Source organism: Schistocerca cancellata, chromosome 1, assembly GCF_023864275.1.
Source record: "Schistocerca cancellata isolate TAMUIC-IGC-003103 chromosome 1, iqSchCanc2.1, whole genome shotgun sequence".
NCBI lineage: Eukaryota > Metazoa > Arthropoda > Insecta > Orthoptera > Acrididae > Schistocerca > Schistocerca cancellata.
Genome location: NC_064626.1, coordinates 273,280,120 through 273,306,968, shown reverse-complemented (window position 1 = coordinate 273,306,968; position 26,849 = coordinate 273,280,120). Strand labels below are relative to the sequence as shown.

General features: G+C 43.4%; 1 non-coding gene across 1 annotated transcript; it reads left to right on the top strand.

Moving 5' to 3' along the window:
* The first annotated feature begins 8,390 nt into the window (after positions 1 to 8,390).
* Positions 8,391 to 8,465, top strand: Trnas-cga (transfer RNA serine (anticodon CGA)). The gene has a single exon. It is a non-coding gene; the product is annotated as a tRNA-Ser (tRNA).
* The last annotated feature ends 18,384 nt before the right edge of the window (positions 8,466 to 26,849 follow it).

Below are 26,849 nucleotides of genomic sequence, written 5' to 3'. Positions count from 1 at the left end.
GCTACGAAGCAGTTGATCTCGAACAGGATGAGATGAAGACAGCAATGGTGCCAGTAGGCGTAACACCTTATGTACATGTCGTGAGACTAGGGCCTCTCGTCGGGTAGACCGCTCGCCTGGTGCAAGTCTTTCGATTTGACGCCACTCCGGCGACTTGCGCGTCGATGGGGATGAAACTAGTCCATGAGTGGAGAAAATCTCCGACCCAGCCGAAAATCGAACCCGGGCCCTTAGGATTGATATTCTGTCGCGCTGGCCACTTTTTTTTTATCGTTGTGTTTGGTCGTTGCGGACGTCACATGATAGCCGTTCAGATTCGGTTGTTGATCTTTCCACTCAGTTTTTTTATTACAGAGACCAACCGGCTCTCTCACCGAACACGCTTTTTTTTTAAAAAAAAACTCTCATTTTTGTTCGTATTTGTTCGTTGCATCTGCTCAGGGCGGACGTCGTGAGACACCCGTTTAAGTTCGTTGTTGATCGATAAACTTATTTTTTTGTTTATTACAGAGGGCAGCTAACACTCTGACCGAACTCGCTGAGCTACCATGCCGGCAGTGATTTGAACGCGCAACCTTCTGATCTGGAGTCAGACGCGCTACCGTTGCGCCACTGCAGCAGATAATTCAGCTGCTCGCAAGTGTATGGCGTCAATAAATTCGTATGTTCCACCCAATAGTGTATTGTTACTAACAGATGGAAGTCCATACAACATACATAGTGTAGGGATGCGGCACCTAAAAGCTTCCGATTGCTAGTAGTTGCGCAGTTTTTGCGGCAGTAAACTGATGCTGCAATTTGTTTTCGTGCTAACTGTGAGTAAGCTCTCTGATAAAAAGTTTTCGATCGCACAGCACGTCGCGCATCGGCAGGCGATCATGAGTGCGCAGAAGCCGCGTTGTTAGTGAGGCAGTTTCCTGAAGTCGTCAAAACCTCCATCACGTAGAAGCCGCAATGGGCAGCTCAATCAGTGACGACCTTGTGGGACAGGTGCTGCAACGCGTTATATAAAACGGAGCTTTACGATCGCGGATCTCTGCAGCCACTTTCCACAGGCACCTCCAACCTACAAATTGCAATAGATCGTAAAGAAGCTAAGACACGGGTTATTGAGAGCAGGTGTAGCGTTTATCCACGAAATTCTCCCCCACATACGCAAGGAACACATATATTTTGTAGGCGTCACACTGGTAGGTTTCTTTATCTAGCCTGCATCCAGTTTGCTCCCACCGATCCCCTTCTTTTTTTCTCCTAATGAAATATCGATGTGTTCAACATTTTCACAGGGTCAAACAAGAGCAAATTGCTGGTCACATCAATTCAAATTCCACTGTGCAGGCTTCTCATACAGTGGGATCAGTAATTCGCCTCAACCATAGAAGTTTCACTGTTCCGTTGGTAACGATAATGTGAAGCATCTCAATTATTGTTTATCTGTCCCTCTAAATGTTCCCATGTTTCTTTCGATGATAGTTCTACGGGAATTAAATTGTCTCAGCAGACTTCTTTAGTCCTTTATTTATAACACCATTAGGCCAGCTGCGACTACGTTGCATGTTTTTCTTCACAATGTTTCAAATTTTTATCAGTTCACCTCTTATTCATCTACACGTAGCTCCAAACATTTAGGGTCAAAATTGTGTGTATGTGAGTGTATAATACAAAACTGACTGGTATAAGGAACCAATTAATCGAAAACGGATGTTTAATATTTTTCTGAACGTAAGGAGCTTATTCCTCACAAAAACAGCTTTAGATCTTAGCAACAGCTCATATAACTTTTTTAAACTCTGTTTGTGGCTGGTTGCTGTTTCAAATTATGTTTTCCATTCGCAGTTAGAAAGGTAGTCGGTACCATTCTTTACTTCCGAATTTCCCTGTTTTTCTACCCTCACGACGAGCTATAAATTTGAGGACTCAGTAGATTTCTTCACTCGTATTTGAACGCGTCTCCTCCTTTTCCCTGACCCTTATCCAGCATATCCAGGGGGTCGGCAAGTTAATCTGGATCTGACAAATGTTAGTGATAGGGGGTGGCCAAATGCTCTTCCTGTTGCCATGGCTATGGTCGCAGGTTCGAATCCTGCCTCGGGCATCGATGTGTGTGATGTCCTTAGGTTAGTTAGGTTTAAGTAGTTCTAAATCTAGGGGACCGATGACCTCAGATGTTAAGTCCCATAGTGCCTAGAGCCATTTGACCCATTTGTTGCCACGCTTTCACTCTCTGTGGGCGATGGCGTGGCAGTCGGAACACACCCGATTCAAAATTTTAGTGGTTTCAGGGCCAGTTTTACTACGTTTGAGTAAAAATGTCTATGGTGTGCATGTAACTGAACACGCCACAAGAAGACGGCTACTTCATGTCAACAACATGAGTGATTATCTTTTTAAGGAAATTACGTGAACAGCAGACTAACCAAAGAAGCCAATATATATTCCATCATCTTAGGTTATCCTTTTCTTTCTTGGTTTAAATAAAAATGTGTGTGGTTGGATGTACCTGAACATCATAAGCGTGTGTAAGACAGAAATTTCATATGAATATAGCAAGTGAATTTTTTTTTTTAAAGTTGCATCGACAGAACACTAACAAACGAAGCACCTATTCCTTCAAGTTAGATTAGTCTTTGATTTCTCCTCAGTTGGCCACAACCCATGTCAAGACTAAATGACAAGTTTAATATCTATCTGTACTGTTGTTAATTATTTTTGTTTGCCATTGTAGCCTGAGGATGACGGTTGCGCATCGAAACAGGTTGCTTCGTTAAATCATTTAACCAACCAAAATTTGTGACTGTCTCTGGAAAACCTTCTAATATTAAATGACCCTATTCCGTTTGTTAATAGCCTACTTTTCAGAGCTTTCATATACAGCCTCCACTTCCTCTCTGAGATATTGGGATGCTCCAGTCATAATATTTAGCAATGTTGGGAATATTTTACGAATAATTTCGTATCAAATACTCACAGCAAGCAATACTTGCATCTTCTACATCTACATTTATGCTCCGCAAGCCACCCAACGGTGTGTGGCGTAGGGCACTTTACGTGCCACTGTCATTACCTCCCTTTCCTGTTCCAGTCGCGTATGGTTCGCGGGAAGAACGACTGTCTGAAAGCCTCCGTGCGCGCTCTAATCTCTCTAATTTTACATTCGTGATCTCCTCGGGAGGTATAAGTAGGGGGAAGCAATATATTCGATACCTCATCCAGAAACGCACCCTCTCGAAACCTGACGAGCAAGCTACACCGCGATGCAGAGCGCCTCTCTTGCAGAGTCTGCCACTTGAGTTTGCTAACATCTCCGTAACGCTATCACGCTTACCAAATAACCCTGTGACGAAACTCGCCGCTCTTCTTTGGATCTTCTCTATCTCCTCCGTCAACCCGACCTGGTACGGATCCCACACTGATGAGCAATACTCAAGTATAGGTCGAACGAGTGTTTTGTAAGCCACCTCCTTTGTTGATGGACTACATTTTCTAAGGACTCTCCCAATGAATCTCAACCTGGTACCCGCCTTACCAACAATTAATTTTATATGATCATTCCACTTCAAATCGTTCCGCACGCATACTCCCAGATATTTTACAGAAGTAACTGCTACCAGTGTTTGTTCTGCTATCATATAATCATACAATAAAGGATCCTTCTTTCTATGTATTCGCAATACATTACATTTGTCTATGTTAAGGGTCAGTTGCCACTCCCTGCACCAAGTGCCTATCCGCTGCAGATCATCCTGCATTTCGCTACAATTTTCTAATGCTGCAACTTCTCTGTATATTACAGCATCATCCGCGAAAAGCCGCATGGAACTTCCGACACTATCTACTAGGTCATTTATATATATTGTGAAAAGCAATGGTCCCATAACACTCCCCTGTGGCACGCCAGAGGTTACTTTAACGTCTGTAGACGTCTCTCCATTGATAACAACATGCTGTGTTCTGTTTGCTAAAAACTCTTCAATCCAGCCACACAGCTGGTCTGATATTCCGTAGGCTTTTACTTTGTTTATCAGTCGACAGTGTGGAACTGTATCGAACGCCTTCCGGAAGTCAAGGAAAATAGCATCTACCTGGGAGCCTGTATCTAATATTTTCTGGGTCTCATGAACAAATAAAGCGAGTTGGGTCTCACACGATCGCTGTTTCCGGAATCCATGTTTCTATTCCTTGGACACTTATTTCGATGTCAGCCATTTTTTCGTTTGTGCGAGGATTTAGAGAAGGAACTGCAGTGCGGTCTTCCTCTGTGAAACAGCTTTGGAAAAAGGTGTTTAGTATTTCAGCTTTACGCGTGTCATCCTCTGTTTCAATGCCTTCATCATCCCGGAGTGTCTGGATATGCTGTTTCGATCCACTTACTCATTTAACGTAAGACCAGAACTTCCTAGGATTTTCTGTCAAGTCGGTACATAGAATTTTACTTTCGAATTCACTGAACGCTTCACGCATAGCCCTCCTTACGCTAACTTTAACATCGTTTAGCTTCTGTTTGTCTGAGAGGTTTTGGCTGCGTTTAAACTTTGAGTGAAGCTGTCTTTGCTTTAGCAGTAGTTTCCTAACTTTGTTGTTGTACCACGGTGGGTTTTTTTCCGTCCCTCACAGTTTTACTAGGCACGTACCTGTCTAAAACGCATTTTACGATTGCCTTGAACTTTTTCCATAAACACTCAACATCGTCAGTGTCGGAACAGAAATTTTCGTTTTGATCTGTTAGGTAGCCTGAAATCTGCCTTCTATTACTCTTGCTAAACAGATAAACCTTCCTCCCTTTTTTTTATATTCCTATTTACTTCCATATTCAGGGATGCTGCAACGGCCTTATGATCACTGATTCCCTGTTCTGCGCTTACAGAGTCGAAAAGTTCGGGTGTGTTTGTTATCAGTAGGTCCAAGATGTTATCTCCACGAGTCGGTTCTCTGTTTAATTGCTCGAGGTAATATTCGGATAGTGCACTCAGTATAATGTCACTCGATGCTCTGTCCCTACCACCCGTCCTAAACATCTTAAGCCAATCGTTATCTCATTCGCTAGGTTTTCAACACGCGAATTAGTTTTCAGTGGGGGAAAGTTTTTTGTGAACTTAAACATGTCTGCGGATTACGTAAATAGTTTAATATAGTTTATATACTCATTATATATACTCATTCTTAGAAAATGTACATACAAAAACAATCAACAAAGTAAACGAAACACAACACTGTACTGTACCGACAATGACAAGCCTAAAACACCACTTTCAGCAAAAGGTTTGCTTGAGCAAACGGGGAGAAGCGTATGCATGAGCTGATTGACACACAACTAAGGGGAGTGAGTTGTTCGACAAATTACTTTTGAATGCATTACGGGAACAGCAGTGATCAATGTCTTGTAAATAATTACTATTAAAAACAGTCTTGATCACGATTTATTTAACAAGGTGACCGATTTCGACCACTACTGTGGTCATCTTCAGACCATTGAGTAGGAACCTCTTTCTGTTGAAGAATCACTACTAATAGATATAGTAATACGGAATCGATAGACGGTACAGTAGTTTCTTCTTATTATGTGCTTGTGGGATACTCGTAATTCCGAGACTCGACATGTCGAGACTCTACTGTATTGCGTCCTGGAGCGTCTTTTTCATCATCGCTCAGTCTTTGTGCTGCTGGTAATTTTTGTATGTGATAACATTTATACTTTCATATTACACTATATTGAAACACAAACTGAACAGCCAATAACATAGACATATATAAAACAGACAAGCACAAAACTCAGTCTTAGCTCTCAAACGCAAACTTCAGCTACTTGGCAATAACCATGCATTTCGCTTAGTTAAATTTTAAAGATTTACCACCGAAAAAAGGTTTTCATAAAAACTTGCACTTGGATTTTAATATGGAATACTCGGGAAATATGGAATACAACGATAAAAATGCGGATAATCAAAGTTTATTAACTTCAAAACAAAGCTATGGAAAATTGCTCATGTGGTAGACGTGAGGCGTTTCACGTTTATCTATTTGCAGAATTCACAAATGTAATCTTGGTTCTCAGCACTAGCACAACTACATTTTACCGTGTATTCCATTTTGATCGACAGGCCATGTTTAATTTCACTACATAAAAACAGAACCAACTGTTTCCATTACCAGAAATCGAGCAACACATAACGTTCTACCACTTTTTTAGTTGAAAAATTGCGTTGTTTTAATCGTTGATGGACATTTCGAATAATTTTTGAGTATTTTTGAAGACATACTTGCATAAATTTTGTCAAAGACGAATACAATTTCTCTGCACCGTAACTCATACGATGCCTGGAAACGAACTGAAAGCGCTGCAGCGCATCACGGGAACGTTTTCAAGTCGCTCATGAGCCTTCAGATTGTGAGCTTCACTCGCCGGAAGAAAAAACACGGCATTTCTTATTGCCCGACTATTCCGTAATATCAGAAGTTCATGTACATATATTCTGGCATACGTTGTAGAACAAACAACTACTAACATAAGTAACATACTTTTATCCTATAATTTTTCAAAAGCTTGAGCCAACACTGCAAGATTACGTAAAAATGGTAAAAACTGCCGAAACGAGCTTGTTCTCATTTTAATATAACGATTTAATAAAATTTTAATTGCAGCAAAGACGTGGAAGAATATATATAACATTTGCTCCTTCGATGCTAATATGCACTGGAGGCCCATCAGAAATAAAATTCCTTGACGGTTGTTTCGCCCATCTGCTCAATCCTCATTGGCAGCCGGCACGTTGTTGTTGCCCAGTGCGTGGCGCTACACAGCGTCTCGTGCACTCTTCGATGCTGACGTGAAACATATTTTTCACGAACAGCAATTAAAGGATTTTTCCACCTCTTGCCGCCCCTTTACCAGTTTCAGTATCGAGCTCCTTCCAGCCGGAGCCTCTCAAACTTTATTTCCACCAGGTACCGGAACATACCTGGCATCAGGAAAGAATCATTAGCCTTCAGCCAGTAACCGCAACCAATTTTTAATTTAGAGAAGCCGAGCGCTTCAGCTGCACTGAACAAAAAGCACGACCTCCGGATACCGGAAACAGGCTTTGGAGCCCTCAATAACGAAGAGGCGAAGCGCGTTAACGAGTCCAGGAGGGATATATTACGAGTACATGGTCAATGATTGGAAAAAATTCAGCGTCAATCGGAATCTGGAGAAAGTCAGTACTTGAAACGACTCAAATCCCGAGAATGTTTTATTAAATCGTAATGCTGCAAGACTATACATCCTTTAACGGAAAAACAACCTTTCGCTTGTTCCGTTTGCTCTGCATTATACTGGTAGTTGTTGCGTGGACCTGGAGCACTGTCCAGGAGGCAGAGAGAGAGACCAGAATCTGGAAGTGGGTCTGGAGGCTTCGGCGGGCAGGTTCGGCCCACCAAATTGGTGTCGGCCTAGTTTGTCGCTCAATTAGGTGCAATTTGAGCGCCGCCCCCGTATCCCGCAGCGTTTGGGGGGGAGGGGGGGGCGGAGAGGGGTCGGAGAGGAGGTAGTCGCGCTACTCAGCCGCCCACACACCTAGCAGTGAGACAGGCCACAGCTTGTTCACTGTTACTCTGCCCACGCCCCGCCTAGTAGGGCTCGTCAATGAACGTCATTGTCACGAATGTACACAATGCATAATCCGTTCACAGCGTTCCTGCAATGATTTTTCCAGTGAAGCTTCACTAGCGCGTCGTTGAACGCTTTTTCAGGATATCTTTCCAAGCGACAGTTAATTTGGCCGTACGTTTAGGGTATGTAGTTTGTAAGTCCGGTTCCACCCAAGGTTGTAATGCAAATCCTGAAACTGCAAATTCTCTTCCAGATGTTCCCAGCCGAGAATGCCACTGCCTCACTAACATCTCCCTTGGTACTAGCAGAAAAATAGGCTCTGCAGTCGGTTGGAACTCGAAAAGACCTTTGAACCCTTCGGGGAATGAAAAGTATTAATAAACTAGTGGAAAAATGCTCCTGTCAGAGCACACAAGAGGCAAAAATGTTGCTCTGTAAAAGACTCCGGCAGAAAAACGGATAACCAATTGTCTCAATCCTCATTCCGCTTACTCAACAAACATCCTTTTACCAAGTCTATCTTTGTATCCAGAATGAGATTTTCACTCTTCAGCGGAGTGTGCGCTGATGTGAAACTTCTTGGCAGAATAAAACTGTGTTTCATATCAGCGCACACTCCGCTGCAGAGTGAAAAGCTCATTCCGGAAACATCCCCCAGGTTGTGGCTAAGCCATGTCTCCGCAATATTCTTTCTTGCAGGAGTGCTAGTTCTGCAAGATTCGCAGAAGAGCTTCTGTAAAGTTTGGAAGGTAGGAGACGAGGTACTGGAAGAAGTAAAGCTGTGAGGACGGGGCGTGACTCGTGCTTGGATAGCTCAGTTGGTAGAGCACTTGCCCGCGAAAGGCAAAGGTCCCGAGTTCGAGTCTCGGTCCGGCACACAGTTTTAATCTGCCAAGAAGTTTCTATCTTTGTAGTTCATACTCAGCATCTGCCTCGCACTGACATTGTCTATGCAGGGTGAACATTAATAAAACCGAAGATCTGCTGGGACGGATTCCTGACTTAAGTGGACGAAAAAAGATCCTATGACCTTGCATCGTTGACACAGCAGATGACACTGACGAATAATAGTTTCTTTGACCACGTGTCGTGTGTTTCCTTTGTGTTGCAAGCTGTGTAATTGACGTTACGTAGTGCAAGCAGCACAATGGTCCGGTATACATGTCAGGAACAAAACGAGGTAATATTTGCTTACGGCCAAGCAGATGGAAACGGTCGAGAGGCAGCACGGCTTTACCAAAACAAGTATCCTCAAAGACATCAGCCACATCACATAACATGTCAAGCCCTTTTTTGGCGTTTTGTGTTCTGGGACGATTTGTCATCATTGCACGCATACCGTCCATTTCCGAACACATGCTCATAAGATATTTTTTCCTCCATTTCCAGAAAGGAAATGGAGGACCCCTGCAGTTTGTCAGTTTTATTCATTTCAACCTCTATATGTCTCCTACTGCCTCCTTCTTCTCCTATTGCTTTATAGTATATTCCAATGCCGCTGTCTCCTCTCTCATTTACACTGTCTCCCTCTGTCTTTCTTTCCCACTTCCACTGTCTCCACGATACCTCGCAGCCCAAAAATCCTGGGGGTCCAACATTTTTTTTCCTTTACATGTAATTGTTAAAAATTTCGATCCAAAATCGCGCTCACCTTCACCTACATATTATAGTTCGCTGGTCTGGGAGCGTCCAGACTGCCCAAGCATAAATACGGTCTTCAATCATCTCTCTTTTTCATTTCCACATCTCCTCTCCCTTTTGCTCCCACTCTTTGTATCTCCATCTCTCTTTCTCGTTCATTGCCACGGTCTCTCACTGACCATTAACATCCCCTCTGTCTTTGGCTCCCACTGCTATTGTCTTCATCCATCTTTCTGTTTGACTGCCATCTTTTCTCTCCACCATCACTGTCTCCTCTCTCTTTCTCTCTCACTGGCACTTGTCTCCCTCTCTTCCGCCAACACTATCTCTCTGTTAATCTCTTTCAGCACAAAGAGAGAGAATATGTTTGCATACAAAAATGTTTGGAGAGGCAGGCGGAATGAGGACTGAGGCAGCTGATTCCCCCTTTTCAGTCACAATCTGTTATGGACGAACATATTCACCTTTTGTGTGCGCCGAAAGGAGCATTTGTTCGCCGGTTCTCTTCTTTTCACCTGCTACAGCAGGGTGTGCTGCTTATATAAAATGAACTCTATAGTCAGTAAAGTTTAGGTATACTTCGCTACGTTTACATACTTTGAAACACATAAACAACAAGGTAGTGTGTCGAATGTAACAAAATCGTTTGCTTCACATTTTTTTTCTGGATATGGGTATAGCTCATCAATCGCAATTCACCGAAAACGCCTGGATTATGAATTGTGTCTTAAAGGGGTAAAAATATTATGAGGAATGTTACTAAATCTCAGCAGTTTTACATAATTTTTTAGTCATTTTAAGTTCTTTCAAGGCATGTCAGTACCGTCTTTATCCCATTTTTGTCACTGCAGGACCACTTAGGGCGTTTATGTGCCGGCGTGGATTACCCATTGAACAGAGACAGCGCATCATAAATTTTTGTTGGTGAAAAAATGCTGACTAAAAACATTGTTTGGTGACGTCAATACAATATGAGCTCTCCAGATGCCGCCTCCTGTATGGTGTAGGTTAGTCAAGCAGAGGTGTGGAGTTGCGGTATTGTTATGCACCGAGGCGCTAATGAGACATCATTCATTTCTGAGAGTTCTATAATCACTCTGATTTCTTCCCAGTGTGACGTAGCAGCAAGCATGCTGAGCCATCATCGCATGGAAGTGCAGGGTGTTCTTTCAGTGAAAAGCGAAGAATCTGCTGACTTGGCCCCCCACCATTGTCTAAGGTCACTGCCACAGCCTTGTTGTAGGAAGATATGGCGGTTGGTGTGTCGGTGCAGCCCGGCATGGCTGTGGGCGTTTGTTGGAGCCTCAACACTCTCGATGAATGTAGGCCTGTCCCCAGCAGAGCTGGCCTTCCATCAGTATCAGTGATGCAGATGGAGCTGCCAGACTCTGAGAATGAGTGGAAGGAAGGCAAGGGTTTTATAGCAGTCGATGATGTGATGCCCCGTACTGTTGACCAAAGGTGCTCCTATCTTCCGAGCCTGCCAGCATTCTTAGCTAGTGTAATGTTTAATTTCAGAGCGTTCCTTTATGCAAAGTTTGCAGTCTGAAATCATTTCGTGCATTATCCCTCGTTATATTTACTACACATAGCTCTGTTACAGAAGAAATTTGTAGCTGCTCCGCATGGCTGTCTAAGTGCTGAACCAGGTATTCCTGACGTTCTCTCTCGTACAGTCTGAAGCGGTGAGCTCCTTGCTTGTCTGTACTTCAGCTCTTCCGAATGCCAACATTGGTTATGCCATTGTTGTATACTCATTGGACATGCTCCTCTCAGCATCGTCCTAGTTGGTTTAAAGAAAATTTTATCCCTTAAAATTTTATCCCTCGCTTAGTTACTATTCTGCTGTGCAACAGAACATTTTCTATGACCCAAGAACCCTTGTCAGTTTAGGTTACATTTATGCCTTGTAGTGGCTAGTACATGCATAATTTATGTACAGAAGTATGGTAACTTTGAACCTCTGTATCTCGCTAACGGATGATAATGTGATCGAAAGTTTTAAGATTCCTCAAGATCATCATCTTAAGAACATACGGTAATAATTACGACGATGTGCCATGAATAGAAATTATAGGAGTGGCCATCCCCACAATTAGTACTTTTGGTACCAAAAAAATCTTTGTTTCTCGGTGTATTTTGATAACGGATATAGATTTTCGAAAAACTGGAAAAGTGCGCATCTGAATAAACGTCTAAAGAATGTACAGTTAAAATCTGACCCGTTTCATACGGTTGGTTACTTAGTAAATTGCGACCCACAATGCAAAAGCGCCTAAAACCGGTTTCTATATTTTCTGCGCAAGTACAATAACATTGATCTCTGGATTTCGGTAACGGCTACTGATATCGGAAACAGATAAGCGGTATTTAGTTGTTTACACAAGCAAATCTTTTATTGAAAGTGGAGATATAGGTTTGTCATTATCGGTACACTTCAGTATTCCTTGTTGACTGTTTTTGTTTGTACACTTCCTAAAAATGAGTGATGTAACAAAGAAAAAACTTGTCTTTTAGGGACAAGTTAGAAGCATTGTAACTATCTGCGAAAGGAAGAAGAATAAAAAAAACTCGCTCTCGAATAGGGTGTCGGCGAAGTTACTGTTGGTGACTGTCAAAGAAAACAGAAGAACTTTGTGTCTGCTCCGCATTGGCATCTAAGTGCTGAATCAGGTGTTCCTGACGTCCTTCAAAGAAATGCTATATAAGATCTATTAACCGCAAATCTATAAAGTAGTCAAATTTTGAAAAAACAATGCGGCGTTGTTCATGTGGTTTACGTAACAAAGACAAAAGTGGGCTTCGATTTCTCGCCCAATCTTGCAGGATAAAGGTCTGCTTTTTTGGGAAGCCAGTTACAGGAGGGGCTGGCTCGACAAGTGGAAGAAAAGGTATGGAGTGTCCAACCTGATGCGGAGAAAAACTCTCCGGTAACTCTGAGGCCGTTTCGGAATATATTGTAAAATTTAAAAAAAATTCATAACTGAAGAAAATTTACAACTTCGAAGAAATTATTTTACATTTCAAAAATCTGTCGGCTAAAGCACTTGCTTCTAGTGAAGAAAAAAGGGCTCCTGGGCACAAAATAATAAAGAACGTCTCACAGTTACGGCAGCTCCAAATGCATCTGGAAACAACAAATTAAAACTAATTTTTATGGGGAAGTTCGCCAATCCAAGAGCATCAAGAATGTAACCATGTCAGCCTTTCCGGTTATCTGTTACCCGAGAATATCATCTTAAGGACACATGGTAAAAATTTCGATGAATGTAAACTACAGAAGTGGCATCCCTATAATTAATATTTTTCATACCAAAAAATCATGGTTTTATAAGCCGCCTAAAGACAACTGTAGACAACATCTAATACAATAGAACCAACTCATATGTTCAATTTGTCTGGACATGAGGTAGGATGTCATGTTTAAATTTTGTCCCTTTACTGTGGGATAGCTACAGTTCGCCTGTTTTTCCGATTGGTATACAATTGTTCACTAGGCCAAGGGCTATCCAAGAATTCTTGGTCCCTTGATCAATAGAAACCAAGATACGATCCTCATTTCAGCGCGTGACTTTTTGGAACACCGATTATGAAAGATTGCCGATATGGATAGGCTATGTAAGTAATGGTACGAGGGTCGTTCAATAGGTAATGCCCCAAATGCTTTTAAAAAATCATTAATATACATAGACAAACGTCCTTGTTGGTGTTTCACATTTGATGTTTGTTTTGCACGCCGGTGAAGTTTCGAACCGTTCTGACTGTTGACAGAGCCGTAGTACAGCGTAAAAATGGCGTCTACATACGACTCGCGTTACAAGCAGCGTCCTGTAATTGAATTCTTGTGTGCAGAAAAAGGAACTGTGGTGGACATCTATAAATGTTTGTGTGCAGCGTATGGCGATGCTGCAGTTGATAGGACTACAGTTGCGCGATGTGTAAAGAAAGTTACAGCCTTAGGAAATGCAGTAACAGAGCTCCTTGATCGGCCACGCTCGGGTCGTCCTGTCACAGCCACTGCTCCAGACATGCTGAATCGCCCGAATGTCATTATTCGTGGCGACCGGCGCTTCAGAACGCGACAATTGGCTCTATAGTTGTCGGTCAGCATTGGAAGTGGGTCTGCAATGATCGAGACTCTCAAATACTCAAAAAGAAGTGCTCACGATGGGCTCCACGAATGCTCACAGCGGACCACAAGATTCAAAGAAAGCCCATTTCATTTGAATTGTTGGAGCGTTTTGAGACTGACGTAGAGGCCTTTGTGTCATGAATCGTTACGGGGGACGAAAGCTGGGTACAACACTTTGCGCCAGAAACAAAAAGGCAGTCCATGGAGTGGTTCAAATGGGTCAAATGGCTCTGAGCACTATGGGACTTAACATCTATGGTCATCAGTCCCCTAGAACTTAGAACTACGTAAACCTAACTAACCTAAGGACATCACACAACACCCAGCCATCACGAGGCAGAGAAAATCCCTGACCCCGCTGGGAATCGAACCCGGGAACCCGGGCGTGGGAAGCGAGAACGCTACCGCACGACCACGAGATGCGGGCGTCCATGGAGTGGCATCATCCCCATTCACCACAAACGGAGAAATTCAAGACAACCCCCTCTGCCGGAAAAATCGTGGTGACCGTCTTCTGGGATTGCGATGGCGTCATTCTCGTGGATGTGATGCCTACAGGATCAACCATCAATTCAGAGGGATACGCGAAGACTCTGAATAAAACTCAGGAACTGTTTCCGACATGTTCGAACGTACAAGAATCCTGCAGAAATCTTGCTCCAACACGATAACGCACGCCCACACACAAGTCTGAGGACCCGGGAACGCCTCACCAAATTGGGTTGGACATCATTGCCTCATCCACTCTAGAGTCCAGACCTGACACCCTCGGACTTCCATAACCTTGGGACGCTTAAAGATTCTCTACGGGAAACACACTTTGAAGATGACGAGAGTGTCAGTCATGCAGTGAAAATATGGCTACGCCTACAAGACAAGAGCTTTTACCAGCAGGGAATACATGCTCTTCCACAACGTTGGCGTATGGCCATAGAACGTGATGGAGGCTACGTAGAAAAATAGGACGTGGACAAGACATGTTGATGTATATTGTCATGAATTCCTGACACTTAATAATAAATATGTTCTGAGGAAAAAATGTGGGGAATTACTTATTGAACGACCCTTGTATAATACGCCGCGCATCACTGATCTACCGAGCGAGGTGGCGCAGTGGTTAACACACTGGACTCGCATTCGGGAGGACGACGGTTCAATCCCGTCTCCGGCCATCTTGATTTAGGTTTTCCGTGATTTCCCTAAATCGTTTCAGGCAAATGCCGGGATGGTTCCTTTGAAAGGGCACGGCCGATTTCCTTCCCCATCCTTCCCTAACCCGAGCTTGCGCTCCGTCTCTAATGACCTCGTTGTCGACGGGACGTTAAACACCACTAACCTAACCTAACCATCACTGATCTGCTTGTACGTTCGGTGTTGCGTGCGTCATTGAGACAGCCACATACACAAGTGATATACCGCTGGCAAACTAAGAACCAGAATCGTCTGAAAGTATCAACTGTCCTCGACCATACCACAAACGATTTGCCAAATAATTCCAGCGCCATTCTATAATGACGTTCTGATACGGAAAATGTACAATATTTAGCAGCAGTGGCAACTATTCTTCGTATGGCAACTAACACTGGTAAAAATGGGAGTTTGGATCTATTAAACTTCTTGTGGAACGCTTCTCTGGGAATATGTCCAATGAGGAATTGTTCGGGCCTAATTATTTAATGTTTACTTTAAATAAAACCTTACTGAATGTGTCGAAAATTCTGGCGCAATCTGTGATCATTTCACTAATGATCTTTAAAGAAAGGTATTTTTTTCTGATTCCTCTTTGCTTGTCTCATTTTTACCCCGTTCCAAATAATTATGTTGTTGCTGGAGGCATCCATCTTTTCTTGGAAATAAATATGCGTTGATTCTCTAATGATTTTCTTCTTACATTGCGTTTTTCGGTTTCATTTTTCTAAGTGGTTTTTGCTCTCTGAACAGCTATAATTTGAAATCTGATTTCCTTTCTCCATGTGGCTATAGTGAAACGAAACAAAATGATGCAACCATCTTTAATACCTAGACAAAAATGAGGTATTCCGACGTATTCGTCAAAACATATAATGAAGAAGAACGACAGTTTCTGTCAGGCTGTTATTATAAAATAGTACTTTACTAAACACTACCAGCAAGTTTCGTACTTCTCTGTCAAGTGATAAAGTATCTGGATACATAATTCCCTTATGTCGGATGAAACGAAGGTTACACGCCATGGACAGCTATGCATATCTCGATCGTTGAAGTACACGACCCAACTATGCATTACCGTGCATGGCATGTAACTTTCGTTTTATACAAGATATGAGCACTATATAACCACATCTATTACGCACTTGAGAGTGAAGAAAGCTCCAAAATAGCTGGCAGTGCTCCATAAAGTACGGTTTTCAAACACTAGACTGCATGAAACTGCCTTTGTTTCAATTTATAAACGCCGTCGTGCACACCAAGAAGTCAGAATATAATGACGCTAACGTCAGCCATCTCTCCAGCCTGCAGCGCCCTTGCCGGCCGGAGTGGCCGTGCGCTTCTAGGCGCTACAGTCTGGAACCGCGTGACCGCTACGGTCGTAGGTTCGAATCCTGCCTCGGGCATGGGTGTGTGTGTGAAGTCCTTAGGTTAGTTAGGTTTAAGTAGTTCTAAGTTCTAGGGGATTGATGACCACAGCAGTTCAGTCCCATAGTGCTCAGAGCCATTTGAACCATTTTTCCAACGCCCTTTTTCGCAGTCATTATCCATGCTTGCAGTGTGAGGTTTTTCCATGCACTACGTAAAGTGGAACGTCGATATAGCTTGTTCCCTTTACAGCTCTTTTTGGAGGTAATAATTAAAACATAATGACTGCCCTTTGTAAAAGATATAGCCTTGTAAATGTTATTACTAGACGAAACTACAGTCGTCTGGCCGTAACTGTGGGGTCTTTGATTGCTCTGAGAGATCAAAAAAATGGTTCAAATGGCTCTGAGCACTATGGGACTGAAGTCTGTGGCTGATTTGCATTGTTGGAATATTTGCTATTGTAGTGTTGGGCAGTTGGATATGTAATCAGCGCGTAGCGTTGCGCAGTTCAGAGCGGACGATCTGAACGTGTGTCCATCAGAAAGATAAATTTCTAATATTGGATATCATGAACTGATATATACAGGGCTATTACAAATGATTGAAGCGATTTCATAAATTCACTGTAGCTCCATTCATTGACATATGGTCACGACACACTACAGATACGTAGAAAAACTCATAAAGTTTTGTTCGGCTGAAGCCGCACTTCAGGTTTCTGCTGTCAGAGCGCTCGAGAGCGCAGTGAGACAAAATGGCGACAGGAGCCGAGAAAGCGTATGTCGTGCTTGAAATGCACTCACATCAGTCAGTCATAACAGTGCAACGACACTTCAGGACGAAGTTCAACAAAGATCCACCAACTGCTAACTCCATTCGGCGATGGTATGCGCAGTTTAAAGCTTCTGGATGCCTCTGTAAGGGGAAATCAACGGGTCGGCCTGCAGTGAGCGAAGAAACGGTTGAACGCGTGCGGGCAAGTTTCACGCGTAACCCGCGGAAAATTGCCTCATGCCAGAACTGGAGACCGACAGCGCCGACTTCATCTTTCAACAGGATGCTGCTCCACCGCACTTCCATCATGATGTTCGGCATTTCTTAAACAGGAGATTGGAAAACCGAAGGATCGGTCGTGGTGGAGATCATGATCGGCAATTCATGTCATGGCCTCCACGCTCTCCCGACTTAACCCCATGCGATTTCTTTCTGTGGGGTTATGTGAAAGATTCAGTGTTTAAACCTCCTCTACCAAGAAACGTGCCAGAACTGCGAGCTCGCATCAACGATGCTTTCGAACTCATTGATGGGGACATGCTGCGCCGAGTGTGGGAGGAACTTAATTATCGGCTTGATGTCTGCCGAATCACTAAAGGGGCACATATCGTACATTTGTGAATGCCTAAAAAAACTTTTTGAGTTTTTGTATGTGTGTGCAAAGCATTGTGAAAATATCTCAAATAATAAAGTTATTGTAGAGCTGTGAAATCGCTTCAATCATTTGTAATAACCTTGTATATATATGATAACTTTTGAACATTATTACGGTAAATACATTGTTTGTTCTCTATCAAAATCTTTCATTCGCTAAGTATGCCTATCAGTTGTTACTGCCTTCAGCAGTTAGAATATTTTATTTAGCTGGCAGTATTGGCGCTCGCTGTATTGCAGTAGTTTGAGTAACGAAGATTTTTGTCAGGTAAGTGATTCATGAAAGGTATAGGTTATTGTCAGTCAGGGCCATTCTTTTGTAGGGATTATTGAAAGTCAGACTGCGTTGTGCTAAAAATATTGTTTGACAGATTAGTGTTGATCAGAATAAGTAAAGAGAGAAATGTCTGAGTACGTTCAGTTCTGCTCAGCTGTTTGAAAATCAAATAACGTAAGAGGTTTATCAGCACAGTAATTCATAAATTTTTCTAAGGGGACGTTTCAAGGGAAGGAAGTTGGCCGTGACTTTTCAAAGGATCATTCTGGCATTTGCCTCTAGTGATTTAGGGAAATCACAGAAAACCTAAATCCGGATGGCTGGACGCGGATTTGAACCGTCGTCCTCCCGAATGCGAGTCCAGTGTGCTAACCAATGGACCTCTTCGCTCCGTAATAATGATGGCTCAGCAGGAGGTGGCCTGAAGTTTGTTAATCACTAGACCTGTTGATCGAGTGCCATGCAAGAAAGAACCATAGTCGAAATAGCGTAAGAGATCCAAGACAACTCAGAGCATTGTGGCCAACTTTCAGTTGTGAAGTGCTAACGGCTGCAGGTGAAGAAAGAGGCGTCTGCAGAGCTTTTACAACTGAGGCGTTGTCACAGAGACGTTTACAAGATCACGTTACGTTTTTGGTTGATGCAGGTTACCAATGTGCCGCACCCAGCCCAATGCGACTTACCGCCGACATACCGTATTTACTCGGATCTAAGCCGCACTCGAACCTAAGCTGCACCTGAAAAATGAGACTCGAAATCAAGGAAAAAAAATTTACCGAATCTAAGTCGCACCTGAAATTTGAGACTTGAATTTCAAGGGGAGAGAAAAGTTTCAGACTGCACCTACAAATCGAAACAAAGTTGGCCCATTGTAACATGAGACAAAAATTAGGTCGAATGGATGAAGATACAGCAACAGTAGTTTGGTTCGAGTCGTAAGTTTAACAGTTAAGCTTTACCAAGTAGCCATTGCTATGTGTCAGGCGCTCCGTCCGTATTTATACGGGTACCCTTCCTTTTTCACGTGCTTCATCTGGTTTTAATCGATTGCTTATTTTGCTTTGATCTGATAAGTGCCGTTCTCATTGTTATAGGTGTTTACGTCACTCTAAACTGGGAATGCATTATTGTATTGTGTCACGAATTGTTTGTCGCATTTTGATAATGAGTGTTTACGACCTGTCGCCACTCGCGGCATGGCTTGCTTTTGTGGACGCTACTGCGGCTTTTTTTAATAAAAAAAGTAAAAAAAAAAAGAGAGGAATTGTCTCATAAGCCAAACAATGGCAAGAAACTGCTATTTGTTGTTACTTACACTGCTACTTTCTTTGATGATGATCAGCAAGAACCAAATAATAGACTGCGTATGATAGATGATGTTCTGAACGAGAGTTTACCGAAAAATTTTTCTCCGTTTGAAAATCTTTGCAGACGCCTCTTTAGTACATTACATTCTGCACAGAAATTAGTCATCTTAGATTTAAAAATCTAGTCAGTTGCCATGCTTCATTTCTGACTGTATCACTATTCAGTATAAGAATAATAAGAATATAAACATGACATGATATGTATATTGCCGGCCGGAGTGGCCGACCGGTTCCAGGCGCTTCAGTCTGGAACCGCGCGACCGCTACGGTCGCAGGTTCGAATCCTGCCTCGGGCATGGATGTGTGTGATGTCCTTAGGGTAGTTAGGTTTAAGTAGTTCTAAGTTCTAGGGGACTGATGACCTCAGATGTTGTCCCATATAGCCCGCATCTCGTAGTCGTGCGGTAGCATTCTCGCTTCCCACGCCCGGGTTCCCGGGTTCGATTCCCGGCGGGGTCAGGGATTTTCTCTGCCTCGTGATGGCTGGGTGTTGTGTGATGTCCTTAGGTTAGTTAGGTTTAAGTAGTTCTAAGTTCTAGGGGACTGATGACCTCAGAAGTTAAGTCCCATAGTGCTCAGAGCCATTTGAACCATTTTTTTTTTTGTTGTCCCATAGTGCTCAGAGCCATTTGAACCATTTGATATGTATATTCTTCCGCGTTTGCTGTTGTCTCACCCTAGTTTTGTAGTTTATTAGGCAGACAGGATATAAATGAGATAGCAGCAAACACGAAACGATACATGACACAATGTTTACATTCTTCAACCTTTTCTTTTAATTTATTTACTGGCGCAGAGGTTTTGGCGCCAGTATTTATCTTTGTGCCTCCAAAGCATGCCTGTGTAGCGGTACATATATTCGACGGCAGAAGTTAGTTGTGCCGGCACCTACCAACATTTTTCAGAACTTCCGCTTACTTTGCACACGATTCTAAGCCGTAGGCGGATTTTTGGATTACAAAAACCAGAATAAAAGTGCAGCTTAGATTCGAGTAAATACGGTACGTATTTCGCACGCAGTGGCAAGTGCGCGGGGTACTGCAAGCAGCCGGCACGCGACCAGAAGGCGTGGCACATGCAAATATTGCAGTGCAGATCGGTGCTCGGCTGCGATCCGCTCGTCGCCAGATACGGCGTCACTTCCGGCATCCCGCAGCGGCGGCAGGTCTGACTTCCGGTGCCCCGGTCTCGCCACGCCGCTACGCACTTTCCCCTGACCTGCGCTCGCGCCGCCAGCGGCTCGTGACGGAATGCCCGTGGCCCTCCCACGCCACGCTTCTCGTGCTGTCCCGCCTAGGGCTGTGCATACCTGTCTGTGGCGACTTTCCAGACGTAAACAACAGACAGCTCTAGATTTCCCCGGTTTCACGTGCTCGCAGGTACAAAATATTTTTCACCTGCCCTTACAGCAGGACGCGTTAGATGTTAAGCTTGGGTTGCACCTGTGCTATCCAAAGGAATGAAAGTCAGAGAACGAGCATGCTCTATGATGCAAAAACTGTAAGCGAATGCGAGCGAACAGCATTTAGTCCTGTTGGGTCAGCATTCGCAGGCGCTGGTTGTCGGTCGTTTAGCGAACTATCAGAGGAAGGTTCAAATGGCTCTGAGTACTATGGGACTCAACTGCTGTGGTCATAAGTCCCCTAGAACTTAGAACTACTTAAACCTAACTAACCTAAGGACAGCACACAACACCCAGCCATCACGAGGTAGAGAAAATCCCTGACCCCGCCGGGAATCGAACCCGGGAACCCGCGCGTGGGAAGCGAGAACGCTACCGCACGACTATCAGAGGAAGTTCGAGTGCTCTGTGGTTTGGAGTTCGCATCGGCGTGAACAACATTGATAACATCTGTTTTCAGTTTTCCGTTTTTCTCATGTGAAGCAATTTTGTTACTATTCGTGAGTCGTGTGAATAATTAAGTGGTGAGAAAGGATTATAATGTTGCTGATAGAAGACTATAGATATCATAGGTACTTAAAAGAACGATAGTAAACATAAATACACACAACGAAGTTAAGAACTCCTGAAGGCGTTTGACAAGGGTGCTATATGTCCCCAGACCTACTCAGCATCTACATAGAACACGTACAAAATAAGTACAAAGAGTGCTGTTCTGTACTCATAGGCAGCACAGCTCTCTAGTACACGTCCACCGCGGCGCTCGGGAGGCACAGCACAGTAGCAACACCTGACGATGGGCTTCAATTTACAATTGAAGCGATATTTTCAACCTTTAGTTATCAAAAGTATTCAGACACCTATTAGTGCACATTATTATGGGAAGTGCCCACATTTTACCTTTATGACGACTTGAACGCAGCTGGACACTTTCAGTGCAGCGTATGCATGTCTGTAGATGAATGGCAACCAGTTCATCCTCAAAAGCCAAAACAGGGAAGATGATGATTTTGGCGCTTGGGGTCCGGATCGAAGTCGATATTCTAATTCATTCCAAAGGTGCTCCATCTGATTCATGTCGGGATACTAGGCAGACCGGGCCATTTAGTAATGTTATAGTCCACAAACCATTGCCTCACAGATGGTGCTTTATGACAGGGTGCACTGTCATGCTGTTACAGCCATCGTCTCAGACCTGTTCCTCTACTGTAGGCAGTAAGTAGGTTGTAAATTTGCATTTAGCGTTCCTTTAAGCACAGTACGGGTGGCACACACCAACCACGAGAAGTAACTCCATACCGTAACACAACCTCCTCTGTACTTCACTAGCCGGCCGTGGTGGCCGTGCGGTTCTAGGCGCTCCAGTCCGGAGCCGCGTTGCTGCTACGGTCGCAGGTTCGAATCCTGCCTCGGGCATGGGTGTGTGTGATGTCCTTAGGTTACTTAGGTTTAAGTAGTTCTAAGTTCTAGGGGACTGATGACCACAGCAGTTGAGTCCCATAGTGCTCAGAACCATTTGAACCATTTTTTTTTGTACTTCGCTATTGGCAGTAAACATAATGGCAGCTAACGGTCTCCAGGCATTCGCCAAACCCAAATCCTATGCCTCCACTCCAAGTCACTCGTTTCCAGTCATCCATTGTCCAGTGACATCGAGGTTTACGCCATTTCAAGCGTCGCTTAGTCACAACTACAGAAATATGTGGTTGATGACCAGCTCTCGGCCCTTGTATTCGATTCTTTTTAACTCCCTATGCACAGTGTTTGTGCTGTCTGGACTGCAGGTAGCACTTTGGAACCCACGAGCGATTCCATCCGCTGATTTCATGCGATTATTGACAACCACCCTTCGCAATAATCGACGATCCCTATCCGTCCGTGCATTACCTTTGCCTGGTCTCGGTTTAGGTGTGGTTGATCATCCGCGTTCCCGCTTTAGTCACACCATCAACAGTCGACAGGGGCAACTGCAGGAGTGTTGAAAGGTTCGTAATGGATTTGTTACTGACTGAGTGACATTCAGTTTATAGTCCAACTTCGAAGTCGCTGGCTCTCCTGACTTACCCGTTTTGTTGTTATCGCTTCTCTACTCCGTGTCTCCTTTTATATTAGCGCATCTGTCTCTCGTGGCACCTAGTGGTCTAGTCTGCATTATATAGGGCTGACCGGACACTTGTGGTCAGGTAGTGTAAATCTCCAACGAGAAATTATGGACACAGTTGTGGCATAATTAGAGGAAACAGTGAATGGAGATCATACAAATATTTAAGAAGTAAGATAACTGAAAAAGGGTGAAGAGAAGAAGAAATTAAACACAGAATTACTGAAGGAAAAACAATGTTCATGAAAAAAGGAAAAATAATTTTGTTCAGGCAATATAAATAATTAAGTGCGAAGAAGGTGGTTAACAGCCGCATCAGATACGTCGGTGTTATTGTTAGATTTATTTGTTTTCAAGTAGATTTAAAGTCTTTAATTGCGGATTCTTTTGGTCCTCGTATAAGAATAATTATTGGTAGTTTTAATAACTATGAATTGATGAGGTTGTATAGGAGAACTATAGAACGAAGAAGACACGACTGGAATGTTCCCACAACCAGTTCCTTGTAAACATCCTTGAAGGAACATTAAAAGGAAAGATAACCAGAGGAAGATGTAGACATAATGCAGGAGTCTTTAATTATGGAGAAATGAAGAAGTTAGCTTCTAAGAGATCCAGATGAGAAACAGCCAACTGGCTACCATTTTGGCTGATCAGGTCCATGCCATGGTATAATTTTTGTTCCTCAATGGTGATGCTGTGTTACAAGAGGACAGGGCCCCCGTTCACACAGCTCGCAACTTTCAGGACAGGTTTTGTGAGCACGAGGATGAACTGTCGCATTCCCCTGGCCACCACAGTCGGCAAATCTCAAAGGTATTGGCCGTGTGTGGTCTACTTTGGAAATAAGGGTTCGTGATCGCCGTTCACCTCCATTATCGTTATTTGAACTTCATTGTGCAGTAATAATGGTATAAGATTCCGTTGAAGACTAGAGAAGACCTGTATTTATCCACTCCGAGACGACTACAACCTGTAGTGAATGCCAACAGGTTTCCTACATCGTATTAGGCATCGATGTGTGTCGCTTATGTTTCCATATTTTTGTCCAATATATGTATCCATTAAGTCGATTAATGCAAAATGCAAGAAAAATTTCGGAGCTAGAATTAAAATCCATGGAGAAGAAATAAAAACTCTGAGGTTCGCTGATGACATTGTAATTCTGTCAGAGACAGCAAAAGAGCTGGAAGAGCAGCTGAACGGAATGGACAGTGTCTTGAAAGGAGGATATAAGATGAACACCAACAAAAGCAAAACGAGGATAATGGAATGTAGTCGAATTAAATCGGGTGATGCTGCAGGAACTAGATTAGGAAATGAGACGCTTAAAGTAGTAAACGAGTTTTGCTGTTTGGGGAGCAAAATAAATGATGATGGTCGAAGTAGAGAGGATATAAAATGTAGACTGGCAATGACAAGGAAAGCGTTTCTGAAGACGAGAAATTTCTTAACATCGAGTACAGATTTAAGTGTCAGGAAGTCGTTTCTGAAAGTATTCGTATGGAATGTAGCCATGTATGAAAGTGAAACGTGGACGATAAATAGTTCGGACAAGAAGAGAATAGAAGCTTTCGAAATGTGGTGCTACACAAGAATGCTGAAGATTGGATGGGTAGATCACATAACTAATGAGTAGGTATTGAACAGAATTGGGGAGAAGAGAAATTTGTGGCACAACTTGACTAGAAGAAGGGATCGGTTGGTAGGGCATGTTCTGAGGCATCAAGGGATCACAAATTTAGTATTGGAGAGCAGCGTGGAGGGTAAATATCGTAGAGGGAGACCAAGAGATGAATACACTAAACAGATTCAGAAAAATGTATGTTGCAGTAGGTACTGGGAGATGAAGAACCTTGCACAGGATAGAGTAGCATGGAGAGCTGCATCAAGCTAGTCTCTGGAATGAAGACCACAACACCAACAACAAATGAAAAATTAAAAATATGTGAAAGACCGGATCAATCTCATCGCTTACGGTCAAGATAACTGTAATTATGTGACTTTGCTATAGAGTTTTTACTGTAGTAACCGAATGGAAGTATGTCTCTCTCCAACACTACACCGCTTCTCCAGAAAACTAAACTACCTGAGAAAAAAAGTTAAGCACGCGCAGAAGATATGCTCGGAGACAATGTAACTTCGTACACGTATTCATCAAGCGCGAGTATGTAAATGATTTGGGCTGCAATTCTGTAGGACAGGTAGAACGGCTACCAGAGTGCATTAGTGTAGTTCATGTTTAGGTCTTATAATGTATATGATGAACATGAACAGCTTCAGATGTCGAGTGTTCACTGGAACTGAAAGAGAGATGCTGCATACTCGTCCTAGACAGCATTATCAACACTTGAAGAGTTTGAAAGAGCCCTCAATATGTTTCTCTATTTAGTCAGCTGGTCGAATCGTCCAATACCCATGTTTGTGGGGCATTCGGAAGTGACAGTGTCCTGATGTTGGAATGCATGTGAACGTGAAGAGAAGAATACTCGCCGTCAAGGTTTAGATTGTCCGCGTGTGACCACCACAAGGGAGCATCGCCTTATTGTGCACCAAGCACGTCCCGTTCACATCTGCACCAGCTGTACGAGAACAAGTGACGGGTCCCTTTGAGTTTCTCTGTCATCCTGCACCATGGGTCGGAGACTAGCAGCAGCCGGACTTGCAAATTACCGTCCCGTGCATAGGGTGCTGTTAACATCACTACACAAAGGGCTGCGTTTGGATTGCTACCATGTTCAGCGGCTCCACCCCACATGACCATCGTCGGCCACTATGGCGGCTACCTGGGAAGAAGCCCCATTCTTCTGTTATTTTGTAGAGGCACAACGGTGTTACGCCTGGTGTCAGGGCGTAGGGAGCCATCAAGGTACGACTTTAGGCCGCGACTGACAGATTGAGGGATCTCCGCTGGCACAAAGGTAGTTCACGGACGTTCTGTTTCCTTATGTGTTATTTTTATTTATTTATTTATTTTTATTTACACGTCAAGTTCCTTAGGACGAAATTGAGGAGCAAATCTCCAAGGTCATGGAACGTGTCAGTACATGAAATTACAACATATTAGTAATAAAAACAAAAATAAAATGTTTATCACCCCAGCAAAAGTCAAGCTATGAGCTTAAGTAAACGTAGTCATCAATATAACATAAGAATCAGCTTAATTTTTCAAGGAAGTCCTCAACAGTATTGAAGGATTGACCCACGAGGAAACTCTTCAGTTTCGATTTGAAAGCCCGTGGATTACTGCAAAGATTTTTGAATTCTTATGGTAGCTTATTGAAAATGGATGCAGCAGTATAATGCACATCTTTGTGCACAAGAGTTAAGGAAGTCCCATCCAAATGCGGGTTGGATTTCTGCCGAGTGAAAGCTGCTTATTCTTGGGAATAAGCTGATATTGTTAGCAAGGAACGACATATATATATATATATATATATATATATATATATATATATACTACTGGCCATTAAAACTGCTACACCACGAAGATGACGTGCTACAAAAAAATTAATATTTCAAATGGCTCTGAGCACTATGGGACTTAACAGTTATGGTCATCAGTCCCCTAGAACTTAGAACTACTTAAACCTAACTAACATAAGGACAGCACAGAACACCCAGTCATCACGAGGCAGAGAAAATCCCTGACCCCGCCGGGAATCGAACCCGGGAACCCGGGCGTGGGAAGCGAGAACGCTACCGCACGACCTGACGTGCTACAGACGCGAAATTTAACCGGCAGGAAGAATATGCTGTGATATGCAAACGATTAGCTATTGAGAGTATTCACACAAGGTTTGTGCTGGTGGCGACACCTACAACGTGCTGACATGAGGAAAGTTTCCAACCGATTTCTCATACACAAACAGCAGATGACCGGCGTTGCCTGGTGAAACGTTGTTGTAATGCCTCGTGTAAGGAGGAGAAATGCGTACCATCACGTTTCCGACTTTGATAAAGGTCGGATTGTAGCCTATCGCGATTGCGGTTTATCGTATCGCGACACTGCTGGTCGCATTGGTCGAGATCCAATGACTGTTAGCAGAATATGGAATAGATGGGTTCAGGAGGGTAATACGGAGAGCCGTGCTGGATCCCAACGGTATCGTATCACTAGCAGTCGAGATGACAGGCATCTTATCCGCATGACTGTAACGGATCGTGCAGCCACGTCTCGATCCCTTAGTCAACAGATGGGGACGTTTGGAAGACAATAACCATCTGCACGAACAGTTCGACGACGTTGCAGCAGCATGGACTATCAGCTCGGAGACGATGGCTGCGGTTACCCTTGACGCTGCATCACAGACAGGAACGCCTGCGATGGTGTACTCAACGACGAACCTGGGTG